Consider the following 16773-nt stretch of genomic DNA (forward strand, 5'->3'; position numbering starts at 1 on the left):
AAGTTAATATGTTATTGAGATATTAAACAGATATATAATAAGAAAACCAGATGTTAGGTTAAAAATTTCTGGAAAAGTAATTGCGGGAAAGATGAAGGCAGCATTCGATGTTTGGCAAGGAAGCAATATGTTCCAGTTATTTCAGCAAGTCAATCACGCTTCATACATCAGAAGGTATAAGTCCCTTAAAGGGTCCTGCCAATCTAAAAGAGTGGAAAATTCCTTTCTCAAGCAGGGGAGCAAGGTATGTCTGACACGTACTCGTAGTTGGTAGAGTCTATCTATCATCTCAGCACAGACATGGCCAAGGCTGATATGTGCCTCAGAGAAAACCGGGGAAAAAATCCAATCCCAGAGATCAAACTGTCCATCAAAGACAAATCCTTCCTGACCTCTATAGATTATTAAATGTTCCTGACCTGTATAGATTATAAATGAAACCCTGAAGTATGAAATGAGATGAAGTTCATTAGCATAATATAGAACTGCAACTGTTAAAGTGATATTATCCTTTTTTTTTGAGTAAAAACTATGTAAGAAATTATATCTTAGCGGTTAGCACTATTTAATCTAATTGTGATTCCTAGAGGTAGTTCAGATATAAATGCTGGTATCAAAGCTAGTCCAATTGTAAACTGGATCTGGACATAACTTCCATCAGTCCATTTTTAATAAAAAATGGCATTTTTTTCTCAGTATGAAAAAGGGAGGAAAGAAATGAGATCGCTGTGAATTTAGTCCTCTTACCTACCCACTTTCTAAGCAGTAACAGTAAAAATTTTGAGGTTTTATATTCCGCACATTGCATGAGCCACAGTTTATCTGAGCACTATAGAGTATATTTAGCTAAAACAAATACTTTCATAAATTTATCTGGTCCTAAGTCAACATGATTTTCTGAGTTTCTTTACAAATCTGATTGCTCCTGCAAAGCATTAGAGAATGTTCCTTCTGCGATCGTTCAGAGTGGCAATAGAGAAAGTACAGGATCTTGTGATGTATGAAACTGAAATGCCTACTGTTGATTCATAACAAAATTTCACAAATTTTCTGAAATCCATCAAGGGTAAGGCAGTCTTTTTGAGATCTCTCGTGCCTTTTGAGATCTATCAGCCTTTTGAGTATCTATCATGCATGGCTTTTAAACTGAGGAGTGTTATGCAAACATATTTGAAGTTATTATCTAGCTGGCAATAAGAAGTTCTCTTAGCAGTTACTTTGTTTGCAAGGCCATTAAACTCCTTTGTAACTTGGCCTGAGGTCCCTTTAGTCACTCAGGAGATAAGCTGCTAGATGAAAATGAGCAGCACTTTTATTAACAGAGTAAGTGCTTAGCTCCAGGTCCTCAAATGTTTTTAATGCATCCAATCAGTATTTAGGCAACTACTCTGCATAACTTCTAACTCTGTTCAACATTCTGGAAATATCTGCTCATTGCACATACCAAACGGTTAACTTCATCATTAGTCCAGCCACATCCTCACTTACATTACATCTGTCTGTAAGCATAGATACTCCTATACATGCCATTTATCCTTACGTGGCTCTCCTCTTCACAGATAAGTGCCAGCATTTTTTTTTAAACGTTGAAGACATGGTTTGCTACTAAATGTAAAGTGAGAATGGTGATATTAAATAAAATATAAGTGAAAACATACTGTAAATTTTATAGCATAGGTATAGAGTATGATAACACAATGTAACCATACAATTGATTTCATACGGATTTTCTGTTTTTTATGCTTTAAGCTGATCTTCAGAAAAAAAAAAGGAGGAAGTTTTCTCCTCTTCATTAATGCCTCCTGCATTCCCAAAACGCTTAGCTGCATTGTTGAAGCCTTTAGCCTTCCTCTGCACATCAAACATTGATCATTGCCAGAGGCAGGAGACCTGGTTGACTAAGAATCAGGTCTGTTACATATTCCTTAGTTCTAAGAGATTTGGAGTATCTTGCCTTTGTTGGAAGGGGAACAGTATTTTAACAAAAATATATCCTGAGCTATATCTAGCAATCCCATTGTTGTCCTCCCGTTCTTACCAAGGTCTGTATTTAGCCCAATTTGAGTTAAAAAGCATGGAAGGAAATTCTCAGTATTTCTTCTACATGTTAATGTTAATTTGTTGATTAAATGTTAGTGTTAATTAAATGTTCATTCTTGTTAAATTTTAACTGTTGTTGAGTCCAGGATTTTGATTCAGAATATTTTAACATTTTAGCATGATCTTTAAAAAGTTTTCAAAATAGTTCCCTGGTGGTGAATGAGGTTCCCCTCTGCTGAGTGGCCCTGCATGCCCATTATCCACACAGATACTTGACAGATTTGCTCAGTTCCTCTTGTATCATTTCCCAGATTAGTAGATGGCACATTTCCATACCAAGCCTGTTTGAGCCCATCTTTACAAAATCTAGACGTTTTACTTTGGTCAGGATCATTTGCTTGTATAACATGAGGCAGGGAGGTTTAAACCACAGAATTAATTCACATACTTTTAAAACACATTTTGACTTGATACTTTTCCACGGAATCAACTTCTTTAGTTTGGTTTGACCTGCTTTTAGTTCATAAAATCACCAATGCAGAAAACAGTTATACTTAATTCTCTCTGCATTAAGGCTACTGAAAGAAAAAGCAGTGACTGAATAGCTGTGAGGAGGAAAACTGTAGCAACAAAGTAGGAAAAAATTATGTGGCCCTCAAAATCAGTCAGTGAAGGAGTCAGTGAAATCCTGTCCTCTGAATAAGAACTAGTTCAGCAATCTGAGTAAGAGTCAGAGCTGTCTGGCTAATGGCCTGGTAGTCTCAGCTTGGGAGATTTTCACAAATCAGCATCAGGAACTCGTTTGTCCCCTAGCAAAACCAGGCTATCTCTTATTTCATTGGTGATAACAAGCTTTGAGCTGCAATCCTAAAATGACCATATCATACTTTTTCTATAATTATGTTCTGGACTGTAGAATCACATAGTTTGGATAGTCACAATGCTCATGGGAGAACAAACAAACAAACAGCCCTGACCAGAAGCTTGTTTAGTAAGCTGTGCTTGTATGTGACACCAAAAACTGATCTCTCAATTTAGGTGAGCATTTGTGTTCCTCAGAGATCACTCAGATATACCCATAGCATTTCGTTTAGGTATAAATGTAATTCAACATGTGTAGGCCTTTCTCTTGAATAATTTATTTCCATTAGAAGCAGGCTAAAACAACTTTTCACAAGATGTGTGTGCACCACTTAGATCTGAAAAAACTTTTATGATGATGTTTGAAGCCTGTTTTTGTTTGCTGTATGGGAAGATCCTGTAGCTACCTGCTGACTAGTGAAAAATACATTCAGATAGACAACAAATCAATTGAGGTGTTGATAGTAGTGCCCTTTATGAAATGTGCTATGGCTAATAACAGTCAATTTCTTATTGCTACACAGCCAACATGACAATGACCACAAGTGATCTTTGGTTTCTCCATAGATTCTGGAAAGAACTTACCTGATACTGTCAGGGTGACTCAAAAGGCTTTTGTATTCTGAAGACAGAGTTTGAAAAAAACAAAATAAAAATGGTAAGATTGAAATTATCTTCCTCATGTTTTTACATGTTTTGCTTTTCCTTTAGGGTCCAGCTTGTGTCTCCTCCTTTCTTTATAATAAAAGGAAAACACTTCCATATTTGTGTTATGAATTAGACTTGGAGAACTTCTTTAAATGCAAACTTTTCCTAATTTTTCATAGTAGACTAACGGTTTCATTTAAAGTATTGATTAACTTGTTGGAGACAGATATATAATGTAAGCCACAGGCCTGATTGGTGCATTCAGTCAATATATTTCTTTATTCCAACAATTCCAAGAAAATTTAAAGTCTTCCATAATAAGTATTTCACCGTTTCTATTGGTTTTGGTTTTAATGCATCTGCTGTGATGTGATAGCAGGTACTAAATAGTTTATGACTTAAAAATTCTAATTTTTTGACATTGTCAGAATTTTTTGTGTATAATAAAAGGAAATATTGGTTACTACCAGACAAACAATAATGCTGTGCCAGACAAAGACACATGTATTTATTACCAGAGAACATTTGGCTTCCCATTAACTCTAGGCAAAAGCATCGGAACTCCTGGGCTTATAATAATATATTACAATCCTAATGTTCATTATTCACTATGGAAGTCACTGGCATCACTGCTGTGGACCCTCGGACATTTTCTGATGGTTTCTGGGATTAGGGCATTGCTCACATGGGTTGGCATTCAGTGATGTAGACCAGATGGCTATTTTTGCAGGTTTTCTTCAACATATTTAGTTCACACCTTCCCAGCTCTCTCTTTTCCTCTGTCCCAAAGACAGGGGTGTAATTTCCGAACTCAGTGATTGCAGCACCTTTAAGGATCAGATCACCCATAACAGTTAGCTCTTCCTGTAGTGTCTAGAACTGTCCCTTTTGGCAGACACAATGATTTTTCTTTTGGCCTACAAGCAATGATGATTTTCAGCATAGATTGTTGGATAAAGGAAGTGATGATTCAATATGTGCCACTCTTTCCTTTGAGTCAAAACTCAGTACGCTTTGGAACATAGGTTTCTGAAGATATCTTCCCTGGAGAAATAAAACAGATGTATCTTTACCAGTGTAAGAGGAAATGGCATATTTGATAAAGTAGATGACCACATTAGACCTCCCATCTTGACCACATTCCATTTTTGGTGAGGCATTTGAATAATATATTTTTTATTACAATTGAATATAATACTCTTGTTCACTTTTCTTCAATGTTCTTCACTTCTCTTCTGCTAATTTGCAGTGAGGCATATAACATATAGAATTATATCACACACTAGAATATGAAATAATTATTGTAAATTTCTAATGCTGCAATTGTATATTATGTGAAAATTAAGCAGAGAACTGTTGTCAAACATTCTGAGCTCCTCAGATGAAAGTGCATGTAAATTAAAGTAGATACATCCCAGGGTCTGGACTGAATTGGCTGGTGTAGTTCCCAAGCCACACCTCATCATATTCGAAAAGTCATGACAGTCAGTCAAAGTCCCCAGTGGCTGGAAAAAGGGAAACATCACTCCCATTTTGAAAAAGGGTAAAAAGGAGGACCCTGGGGACTATTGATCAGCCTGCCTCATCTCTGTGCCCAGTAAGATCATGGAGCAGATCCTTCTGGAAGACATATTGAAACATATGGAAGACAGGGAGGTGGTTAGAGACAGGTAACATGGCTTCAGCAAGGCCAAATTGTGCCTGACTAATGTAGTCACCTTCTACAATGGAGTGACTGCATCAGTGAACAAGGGAAGAACTATGGATGTCATCTACCTAGACTTCTCTGAGGACTTTAATACAGTCCCCCACAACATTCTTGCTGCTAAATTGGAGAGATATGGATTTGATGGATGGACTGTTGGACAGATAAGGAATTGGCTGGATGGCCATGTCCAAACATTTACAGTCAATGGCTTAAAGTCCAAGTAGAAACCAGTAAATAATGGTGTCCCTTAAGGGCCTGTGCTGGGACCAATACTATTTAATATCTTCAGCAATGACACAGACAATGGGATTGAGTGCACCCTCAGTGAGTTTGCAGATGACACTAAGCTGAGTGGTGCAGTTGATTCAGAAGAAGGAAGGGAAGCCATCCAGAGAGACCTTGACAGGCTTGAGGAGTGAGCCCGTGTGAATCTCATGAAGTTCAACAAAGCCAAATGCAAGGTCCTGCACCTGGGTCAGGGCAACCCCCAATATCAGTACAGACTGGAGGATTAATTGATTGAAAGCAGCATTGTAGAGAAGGACTTGGGGATACTGCTTGGTGTAAAATTGTACATTTGCTGGCAATGTGAGCTTGCAGCCCGGAAAGGCAGTCATATCCTGGTCTGCATAAAAAGAAGTGTGGCCAGCAGGTCGAGGGAGGTGATTCTCCCCCTCTACTCCGCTCTGGTGAGACACCACCTGGAGTACTGTGTCCAGCTCTAGGGTCCCCAGTGCAAGAAAGATATGGACCTGTTGGAGTGGGTCCAGAGGAGGGCCACAGAAATGATCAGGGGATGGAACACCTCCCCTATGAAGAAAGGCTGAGAGAGTTGGGGTTGTTCAGCCTAGAGAAAAGAGAGGAGAAGAGAAAAGAGAAGGGAAGGGGAAGGGGAAGGGAAGGGAAGGGAAGGGAAGGGAAGGGAAGGGAAGGGAAGGGAAGGGAAGGGAAGGGAAGGGAAGGGAAGGGAAGGGAAGGGAAGGGAAGGGAAGGGAAGGGAAGGGAAGGGAAGGGAAGGGAAGGGAAGGGAAGGGAAGGGAAGGGAAGGGAAGGGAAGGGAAGGGAAGGGAAGGGAAGGGAAGAGAGGAGAGGAGAGGAGAGGAGAGGAGAGGAGAGGAGAGGAGAGGAGAGGAGAGGAGAGAAAAGAGAAGAGAAGAGAGAAGAGAAGAGAAGAGAAGAGAAGAGAAGAGAAGAGAAGAGAAGAGAAGAGAAGAGAAGAGAAGAGAAGAGAAGAGAAGAGAAGAGAAGAGAAGAGAAGAGAAGAGAAGAGAAGAGAAGAGAAGAGAAGAGAAGAGAAGAGAAGAGAAGAGAAGAGAAGAGAAGAGAAGAGAAGAGAAGAGAAGAGAAGAGAAGAGAAGAGAAGAGAAGAGAAGAGAAGAGAAGAGAAGAGAAGAGAAGAGAAGAGAAGAGAAGAGAAGAGAAGAGAAGAGAAGAGAAGAGAAGAGAAGAGAAGAGAAGAGAAGAGAAGAGAAGAGAAGAGAAGAGAAGAGAAGAGAAGGAGGCAAGGCTCTGGAGAGACCTTATTAGAGACTTTCAATAGATAAAGGGGGCTTATAAGAAAGACAGACAAAGACTTTTTACCAAGGTCTGTAGTGATAGGACCAGGGGCAATGGTTTTAAACTAAAAGATTGTCGGTTTAGATTGGTTGTAAGGAAGACATTTTTTTATGATGAGAGTGGTGAGACACTGGAACTGCCCCGAGAAGTTGCGGATGCCCCATCAGTGGCAGTGTTCAAAGTCAGCTTGGATGGGGCTTTGAGCAATCTCATCTAGTGAAATCTGTCCCTGCCCATGGCAGGGGGCTTGTACTAGATGATCTTTGAAGGTCCTTTCCAAACTAAAACATTCCATGATTCCATGATTCTATGAAAACATGAAGTAGTTTAGTTATTAATAATTATTTTTTTTAAGCCAAAGTTTTCATTCATCTGTACCTGTATCACTAGGGATCTATTCTACTTGTTAATGAATATTTTTTGACCTTGTTGATTTCCTGAACCTTGTTGTTATGCAGTCTTTTGAAGTTTATTCCCCTATTCCTTATCCAGAAGTGATTACTGTAAGTGCTCATTAGATTTCAGTACTCTGCAAGATAAATAATATAAACATTAATCAAAATTTATTCATGTAGATCACATGTATAAGTAAATGAAAGTAATTTAGGTATTCCAGATACTCTGCTAAACTTTTAAACCCAGGGAAGCAAAATACATCACAGCAAACTTAAACTGTTTTTAACATGACTGGGAGAGGTTCCAACAGATCAGCCAAATATTTTGGATTTTGTTTGCAGGTAGATATCAAAGTGGAAAAAGGTTTGTTTCTGGTTTTGATATAAACTAAGCCAAAATTTTCAATGTTATCAAGATTTTGGTGTCTTAGGATACATGCCTAAACCTTCTATTTTCTTTTATATGATCTTTCCTAGTAACCAAAACTAAACATCAAGGATTGTTTCTTCACATTATGTTTAAGGTTGTTAAAGATTTTTTTAAAATCAGTTTTCAACTTTTAGAATGTTTTCAAATAAAAGATACCTCCTGACTGTTTAATTCTGAAAGTGGTTTAGCAGGTCACCACCCCTTGGCCAACTCCCCCCAGTTTATATAGTGAGCATGGCATCACATGGTATGGAATAGCCCTTTGGCCAGTTTGGGTCAGCTGTCCTGGCTGTGCCCCCTCCCAGCTTCTTGTGCACCTCCAGCCTTCTCAGTTGGTAGAGCATGGGAAGCTGAAAAGTCCTTGACTAGTGTAAGCACTACCTAGCAACAACTAAAACATCGGTGTGTTACCAGCATTGTTCTTGTCCTAAATCCAAAACACAGCACTGTACCAGCTACTAGGAAGAAAATTAACTCTATCCCAGCCGAAACCAGGACAGATACGATTTTCTAATCGTACAAGTATATGAGATTTTAAAGTTAATGGCATTTGAAGGCTTTTATCTATGTGAATAAAATATATTGTTGAGCTAATTAAAAAAAAAAAAATCAAGTCTCAGTAACCCTTGTGCTAGTTAAGCTTTAATAATATTTTGCCAGTTAAGAGAGAGAGATCATGTTCCCTTCATGCTCCCACAATGAGAACTGACAGTGAGAGATTACCATACCAGGGAACAACCTCAGCTGATGGACAAAAGAGCTTTGGAAAAGAGTTACTGTGATGATATCTTTATATCAGATTTACTTGTACTTTTAAGTAACTTTTTGCTCTCCTTTTAATTTCAGAGAATTGCACCACTTAACGTGAAAGATGAATTTGACCTCATGGGTTGAAAGTCTACTGACATTCAAATAGGTTCATAGCAATGCCAACAAAATGGGATGAAAAAGAAGGTCCTACCCCTACTAGATAATAATATACATTTCAGAACTCTGAAGAGAATAAGATAATATCTTGCATTATTTTCTTGATACACTAAGCTCAAAATAAAAAGCTCTTTTCCCCTCCACTGACTATAATTCAAGAAACTGGAGACTAGAATGGAACTATTTTCTTCCTCTGGTGGAGGAATCACAGACTCTAAAGGTACACCTTTTCTTACCTCTTCTACCATTAGATCCTCTCTCTTCCTTATTTTAGCCAACATCAACTCCTTTTCAGATTAATATAATTCAGAAATGGAGAATAAAGAACACCCTGAGGATGAAATCAAATTACCCAACTGATTTTTTTCCCTCTATTTAGTATCTCACACAGGTGTCATTTTTTTTTTTTTCCCCATAGCACATATGTGACAATTATCAGGAAAAGAGCTAAGTAAAGGTTTGACATGAAGAATGTCAAAAGAATCAGGACACTATATTACCTGACATTCTCCCAACACTTGCTCTGTGGTCATTTTCTGCTTTCAAATCTGTTATAGCACATTTGAAGTGCAGACTTCTAGCTATCATTTTTCACTACTTACATATGTTAAACATTCTTACTGAGGGCACTTTATTCTTTCCTTTGTTCTCTTAAGCTATCATTATTCTTTTGGTGTTTAAGTATGCACTTCTTTGTCCTCAGCTGTTCAAATTCCTTTCAGGTTGGAGTCATCTTTCTAAGGATAATAGTAAAATGATATAGTGAACAGTAGTAGCACACAGTCCTTCAGAAGGTCCTTGAAAGGCACAAATTAGAGATGCTTTATATATTTATTTTTAAAAATGTTCAATTTGCTATGCAGTTATGATCCCACTGAAACATTATCCTTTATATCTCAACAAGCTGAGCTGGCAGTCTGTGTCCTATACAGTGACTAGACTATTTTATGCCTCCCCTTCTATGTTGTCAACCTGTGCTAATTGAAATGTTTATAAAATGCTGATACTGAAATATTGCAGCTTAACAGTTCAATAGTCCTTTAATGAGCCCTCTGTTTTATTAATAAAATGATTTATAGAAGTATTTAATCTCACTGATTTACCATTAGTATTAATGAGTCTAGTTATTAAGCACTTTATTTCAGAATGCCACAAAAATAGACACCCTGTAAAACATGCAGTATCTTGTACTAAGTTATTTTGTATTTAGAGGGAATCAACGGTGTTGAAATCTCACGTTTTTTCCTCAGTGAAGCAGAGTTATTCATTAGCATAGAACTAGATGACTCTTTTATATAATTTTCGTGTCATTATTATCAGATTTTATCCAAATAATTTAGCACAGGGTCAATCACAAAAGTAATCCCAAAGACTGAAAATAGAAGTGCATAACCAGTCAGTAGAAATAAAGGTATTTTCATTGTCCTTGACTATTAAGCAAAGATTGCTTGATTATTGATAATCTGATTCTTTATTACTCTTAATCTAATTTCTTGAGAGAAATAATTTTCTAACATGCTGTAGTCTGTTATAAGTTATTTTAAAATAATACAACCAACACTCCTCTTTATATGTACCTTCACATTGTTGTACAAACGAAGTGCTATTAGTTAGACAGCTTTCACCCAGCCTCATGCATTAGGAAGCTCATAATGGTCACTTTATTTTGGGAGCAACTTTCTACCATGAGTTCAATGAAGAAGCTGCGAAAGTGACTTTCAGAGTCCTAAAAGGTGCCACAGGCAAAGTGTTTCCCTTATTGAACCCTCCTAGCATCAGCCTGCAGACATCTAAGAAAGACAGATAGGGGAAAAATTTATTTTTTTTAGTTCCATTAGTGCATTTGACCTATTTTTGATGTTCCTCTGTGGTTTTAATTGGGAAGAAGGGAGGCTTTTGCTTTTTTCAGTCAAAGGACTGTGACTTTCCCACACATACACACTATATCTAGACTTTGCCATGTGAAATTGCATTTATGCATTTTCATCTGTATTTTCCTTATTTGGAAAATTTGCTTAATGGAAAATTCTGGTTTAATCAAGGCAATCAATTTTCAGTGAAAATACTTATTTCTATTTTTTCCTTTTTAAAGAAATCAATAAAATGAAGCCTTTTCACGAAACCCACTAGATTCTCTAGAAATTTGGTTTCATGTGTATTTGCTGGAAGGTTAACTAAGACCTCCCTAAATGTCTCTGAGTGTCACTAGACCTTCTGAGAGATGTTATAGACCAGGGTGTATGTGACATATCTTATTGACGTCATGTATAACCAGAGTACTCAGTGGTTTTGTAGGCGATTTCTGTGGTCTTAAGTTCATTTTGCAGAGTCTCAATTTGCCCAGTTTTTTCTGTTTTTAGGGACTCACTTCTGGCAAGAAAGAAGTGGTGCCATCACAGCTGTGATTAGGAGAGGACATTCATGTAGGAGCACATATAGGCTGGGGCTTATGTCTCCTAGAGAAAGATTTAATTACATAGAGAATGACATATGCATTACTGTAAAATTCCATGATTTTCAATGGTGGATTAGACCACCATTTTTATAGGAAAAAGGACTTATGAAAGGGTCTTTCTCTTACAGGAGCAGCTTTTCTTTAGGTAGGCAGATGTGCATATATGGAGATTTCACCAGAACGTAAGCTACACTGTCTGGTGCTAATGGGAGGAGATAGTGGGGGGCATAAAATCTCCCTTTTCTGCAGGGCAAATAATTGTCTGATCTGAACTGAGTCTTCATGTACAGAATTCACTTTTACATTGATCTGAAGTAAATCCAGACAGTCAGGCTATATTCTATATTTACTCTCTGTTGCTGCATTCTAAATCGCTGCATCTATTTTTCCTGTACTTTGAGGCATTTCTGGCTGGTCTGAGGATAACAGGATGCTGCCTGCACTTCCATTATTATTATTATCATTATTTCTATTATGATTGCTCTTACTTCTTCTATTATAATATTGTACTTTCAGAGCAAAAAGAAAGCACTAACTCTACTTGTTTGGTTTATTGTATTTAAATACAAAACAAGAAAAAAAGGTATGTTGAAGCTTAGAAACATGCAAACAAAGTGAACAAAAACCTCAGAAGGAAATATTTTCCAGACAATATTATCCTATTAAATCAGGCCATAGTTGCTGTTTTTTCCCTTAGCTGCTTCCTTGATGTTTTCTGTGAGGAGAAGCAGCCATTATCTTTTCCAATAGAAGACAGAACTGAAGGGAAAGCTGGTGAGTTTAATTCACTTTGATACACTGTTTGTATGAGTGAGTGTGTGTAGATGTGTGTGGATGCTGATGATGAGGTGCTTTCATTTTTAAAAATGTGCTCTGTACCATTCATCTGTGTATTTAAATAAAGTTGTTGGGAATATATGATACTTCAGCCTTAAGCTGTCAAAAATGAGATTCCAAAGTATTCAGCAGCACAAAATAGCATAAAAAGAGCTTTGCCACTATTTATCTCTGCTTGCCAGCTTGTAATGTTGATGTATGATATGTCATAATAAAGTACTGAAATGAATACAGCTACATAAAAAAGTGAAGCTACATGGCCACAGACACTGAAATATTTCTGATTCCTTCCTGTCTCCCTCCTCCATACACACACACACACACACTCGAAGACACACACACTTTCACAGTGATCCTGTTATAAATCTGCTATTTGACAGCATACCGATATGATGTACATTAGAGCCTTCCAAATAATTGCAAAGAAAATGGTAAAAGCTGTTTTATATATATCCCAAATTCATAGTTTCCATTGACCTCAGTTACAGTGATGAGGCTCAACACCTTCTGAAATCCAGGTCTACATCTGATTTTTCCCCTCCTTACAATTTCATTACCTTTTAAATTTCTTTTAAATTCTTTATGTATATATGTATGTGTATAAATATGGTTTTTAAATTAGAAAAATGCACAAACTTTGCTTTTCCCCCCCCTTACTTATTGATATGAATACATATACAGAATACATAAATAAAAATAATAAACAAAGCAAAAGACTCCATCTGGTAAATTTAGTCAATTTTAATGTTTATTTAGGGAAATCCATCCAGAATAAATCACTAAATCACAAGTTTTCACAGTATTTGTGAGAGAAGACAGTATGCCTGACTTTTTCTTGCTTATTAAAAGAAGTTGCTCTGCAAGAAATAAAATTAAGTAAAAAAACAATTCCCCCAAACAGACTTGTTAATAGGAATATCAATAAACAAAATCCCTGTGTTAAATACCACTTTCCCCTTTAGCTGTTGACCTGGCAGCAAATCTCTATCACAATCCCAGTGTGGAAACAACAGCAAAGTATGGGATTACTAGCCTAAATAAATTATATGTGACACTTTTATAAACTAATGAAAAAAGAACACTTTAACATCTATTTCTTTTAGCACTACAACTGGCTTCCAACCAGTTCTTAATATTATGTTCCCTCCACTAGGTCAGGTGTTCTGCTCACTTCAGTGGAGCAAAGTCCATATGAGTATCTGTCCCATAATCTGTACTTTGTCCAACCGCCAGTCCAACCTTAACAGTTTTACAGATAATTGATTTTCAGAACAAATTTAGTTGCCTGAGTGTAATAAGAAGCAGAATTTATTCTATTTTTTATTATCATAAGACTGTTTTTTCACCACACGAGTACATTTTCATTCATTTCCACTTCTACTTTTAATTTTTTATCTTTATTCCTCTTCTGTTTCATGCTTTGAATATGCCCGGTCCACATAGCGTCCAGCTTTTTTTGCAAGTTTATTATTCTATGGCAAACACTTGTTTACATTGGAATTAGCAATACTACTTCTGTGTGCCTAAATACCAAAAATGTAACAAAAAGAATATTGACAATTTCCCAGATGTCTCTCTGTAATGTGTTATGTGAAAGGTAATTGACTATTGTAATTATATGCAAATATTATATCATACAAATTACACACATATGTGCACACACATGCATAGAAATGACATACACTTAGTAACTGGTTATAAGCACAGAGAAGAAGAATATGCTACCAGAGGAATATACGGTTTCTGAATGTGTAGTCCATTGTTTGAAAGCAAAAAGGAAACAACATATCTAAGTGAGTGACCCGTCTCTATTGGAGAGCATTAGAAAAAGAAAATGCCCTGAAGGCAGTTGCTATTTGTTTCATTAGCCTGTGGATTTTTTAAAGCTTACAGAGTCCTTAGACATTCAGTGAAGAAACACTGCTAAGATGTTTTTGCCGTGATGTCTCTGTGAGGATATGGATTTCAACACATTTCAAGATAGAGAATACTACATGTTGAAATCATTACTTCTCCTGTCATCCCAAAATATTATCAAAGGAAAGCAACTGACTGTCACAACAGAGGGCATTACATTGGCCATCCTCTATCTTGAATTACACCTTGTCTTCTCACTGCATCTCTCTAAGGTGACCAGTCCCCCGTCGATCTCAGGTGCTGATTATGGCCCCCATTGTATGATGTTGCTATGGCCACAGATATCGTGCTGCAAAACCTCAGATTTTGCTTTCCCTAGCATTTTCTACATGTTTCATGCTTTAGTTTTAAAAGCAAAACAAATTCTCTGAACTGATCTTGTATTTAGTTTGTGAAAAAATATAAGGGACAATTGCAGATAAAAAGTGTATTTTTTTTATTACCTCTTAACATATGTATGAACAGAACTGTCATATGTTAACATTACAACATTCTTTTCCACATTAGGACTTTGACACAGGTTAACAAATGTCCTGAAGAACATGATCAACCAACCAAAGTTCCTGTTTTAGCAGAGCAACGGAGGTAAATGTCATGAGAAGATGAGACCTGAAGTTTCAGTATGTTCTATATCTTGCCATGAATCAAGGAAACAGAAATACCTTTTACAATATTTATAGAATCATAGAATTATAGAATAGTTTGCATTGGAAAGGACTTTTAAAGGTCATCTAGTCCAACCCCCCTGCCGTGGGCAGGGACATCTTCAACTAGATCAGGTTGCTCAGAGCCCCGTCCAACCTGACCTGGAATGTTTCCAGGGACGGGGCATCCACCAACTCTCTGGGAAACCTGTGCCAGTGTTCCACCACCCTCAGCATAAAAAATTTCTTCCTTATATCTAGTCTAAATCTACCCCCCTTTAGTTTAAAGCCATTCCCCCTTGTCCTGTCGCAACAGGCCCTGCTACAAAAGTTTGCCGCCATCTTTTTTATAAGCCCCCTTCAAGTACTGATAAGCTGCAATAAGGTCTCCCCAAAGCTTTCTCTTCTCTAGGCTGAACAACCCCAACTCTCTCAGCCTTTCTTCATAGGAGAGGTGTTCCATCCCCTGATCATTTCCGTGGCCCTCTTCTGGACCCGCTCCAACAGGTCTGGTGTCTTTCTTATGCTGAGGGCTCCAGAGGTGGACGCAGTCCTCCAGGTGGGGTCTCACCAGAGCAGAGTAGAGGGGCAGAATCACCTCCCTTGACCTGCTGGCCACGCTTCTTTGGATGCAGCCCAGGATACGATTGGCCTTCTGGGCTGCGAGCGCACATTGCTGGCTCATGTCCAGCTTTTCACCCACCAGTACTCCCAAGTCCTTCTCGGCAGGGCTGTTCGCAATCCCTTCATCCCCCAGCCTGTATTGATACTGGGGGTTGCCCCAACCCAGGTGCAGAACCTTGCACTTGGCCTTGTTGAACCTCATGAGGTTCACACAGGCCCACTTCTCGAGCTTGTCCAGGTCCCTCTGGATGGCATCTCGTCCCTCTGGCATGTTGACCGCACCACTCAGCTTGGTGTCATCTGCAAACTTGCTGAGGGTGCACTCGATCCCACTGTCTATGTCATTGATGAAGACATTAAACAGTATCAGTCCCAATACGGACCCCTGCAGGATGCCACTCGTCACCAGCCTCCATCTGGACATTGAGCCGTTGACCACTACCCTCTGGATGCGACCATCTAACCAATTCCTCACCCAGTGGACAGTCCACCCATCAAACCCACACCTCTCCAGTTTAGAGGGAAGGCTGTTGTGGGGAACCGTGTCAAAGGCCTTACAGAGGTCCAGACAGACGACATCTGTAGCCCTTCCCATGTCCACTGATGTAGTCACTCCATCATAGAAGGCCACTAGGTTAGTCAGGCAGGACTTGCCCTTGGTGAAGCCATGCTGGCTGTCTCGAATCACCTCCCTGTCCTCCATGTGCCTTACCATAGCTTCCAGAAAGATCTTAAGCTTTCTTAAATGCCATCTTAAAATTAGCTAGATTTCTGTTAGATACTAGCTAAATTATGTATGGAGGCAAGTTTCTCTGAAATTTAAATCCTCTGATAACAAGATTTTTTTCTTAATTTCCATCCCATGCATCCATTCTTATACCAGCTCACAGATTCATTTATGCAGAATATACATATATTTGTGGAGATTCATTTCTAGGCAGAACTCAGATCATGTCTTTACATGATTAGACTGTGAAAGTAAAATTCTTCTTGTTTCTTCTCATGAAAAGGATTTTTCTCTCCCCCAGATATCTTAGTGGCCCTTCTCTGCATCTGCTCTAAAACAAATTTAATTAATTGTGATTCACCAGAGATATACTTTGTATATCACACAAGGTCTTAAAATTTCTTGTATAAGGAGATGAATACTCCCCCAACTCTCTGAGAAACAGCTAACCCACCATCCTAAGGTAAAATGTTACTCCTTTTCATCCATCTCTGGCTGAATGGACCTGGGAGGTGTGAATCTCTCGTTCAACAAAACTGAAACCTATGGTGCTAGAAACTGAAAATTGACTGCTGGTCTTGCAAAAAGAGGCTGTCAGTGTTATTTAATAGAAACCAGACTATAAGATGGGAAATGCTAAGACAAGACAATTTAAAACTAGAGAGGTCATAATGAAATGTTCAATATGTCACAGATTTCATAGATAACTTTTCCAGGGTCCACCAGGTAGCCAAGGAGCCTGCACAATGGAATTTGTTCCTGTGATAATTTAAATAGAGATAGAGCAAAAAGAAAAAAAAAAACCAACAACTATAAGATGTCTGATATTTGAATGGGATCAGGTGTGTTGAAAAAAATTGTAGAAAAAAGATAAAATCCCTTTTAGACCATCTTTTAAAAATATTAATTTAATAATCTATTTCTTCATATTGTAGCACCTGCCATTTTCCCTGAAAAATCAACTGTTGCCATTGTAAAATCTTTTTTGTCTCTATTGAGGACT

The sequence above is a fragment of the Aptenodytes patagonicus genome, chromosome Z, assembly GCF_965638725.1.
Source record: "Aptenodytes patagonicus chromosome Z, bAptPat1.pri.cur, whole genome shotgun sequence".
In the NCBI taxonomy this organism is placed as follows: domain Eukaryota; kingdom Metazoa; phylum Chordata; class Aves; order Sphenisciformes; family Spheniscidae; genus Aptenodytes; species Aptenodytes patagonicus.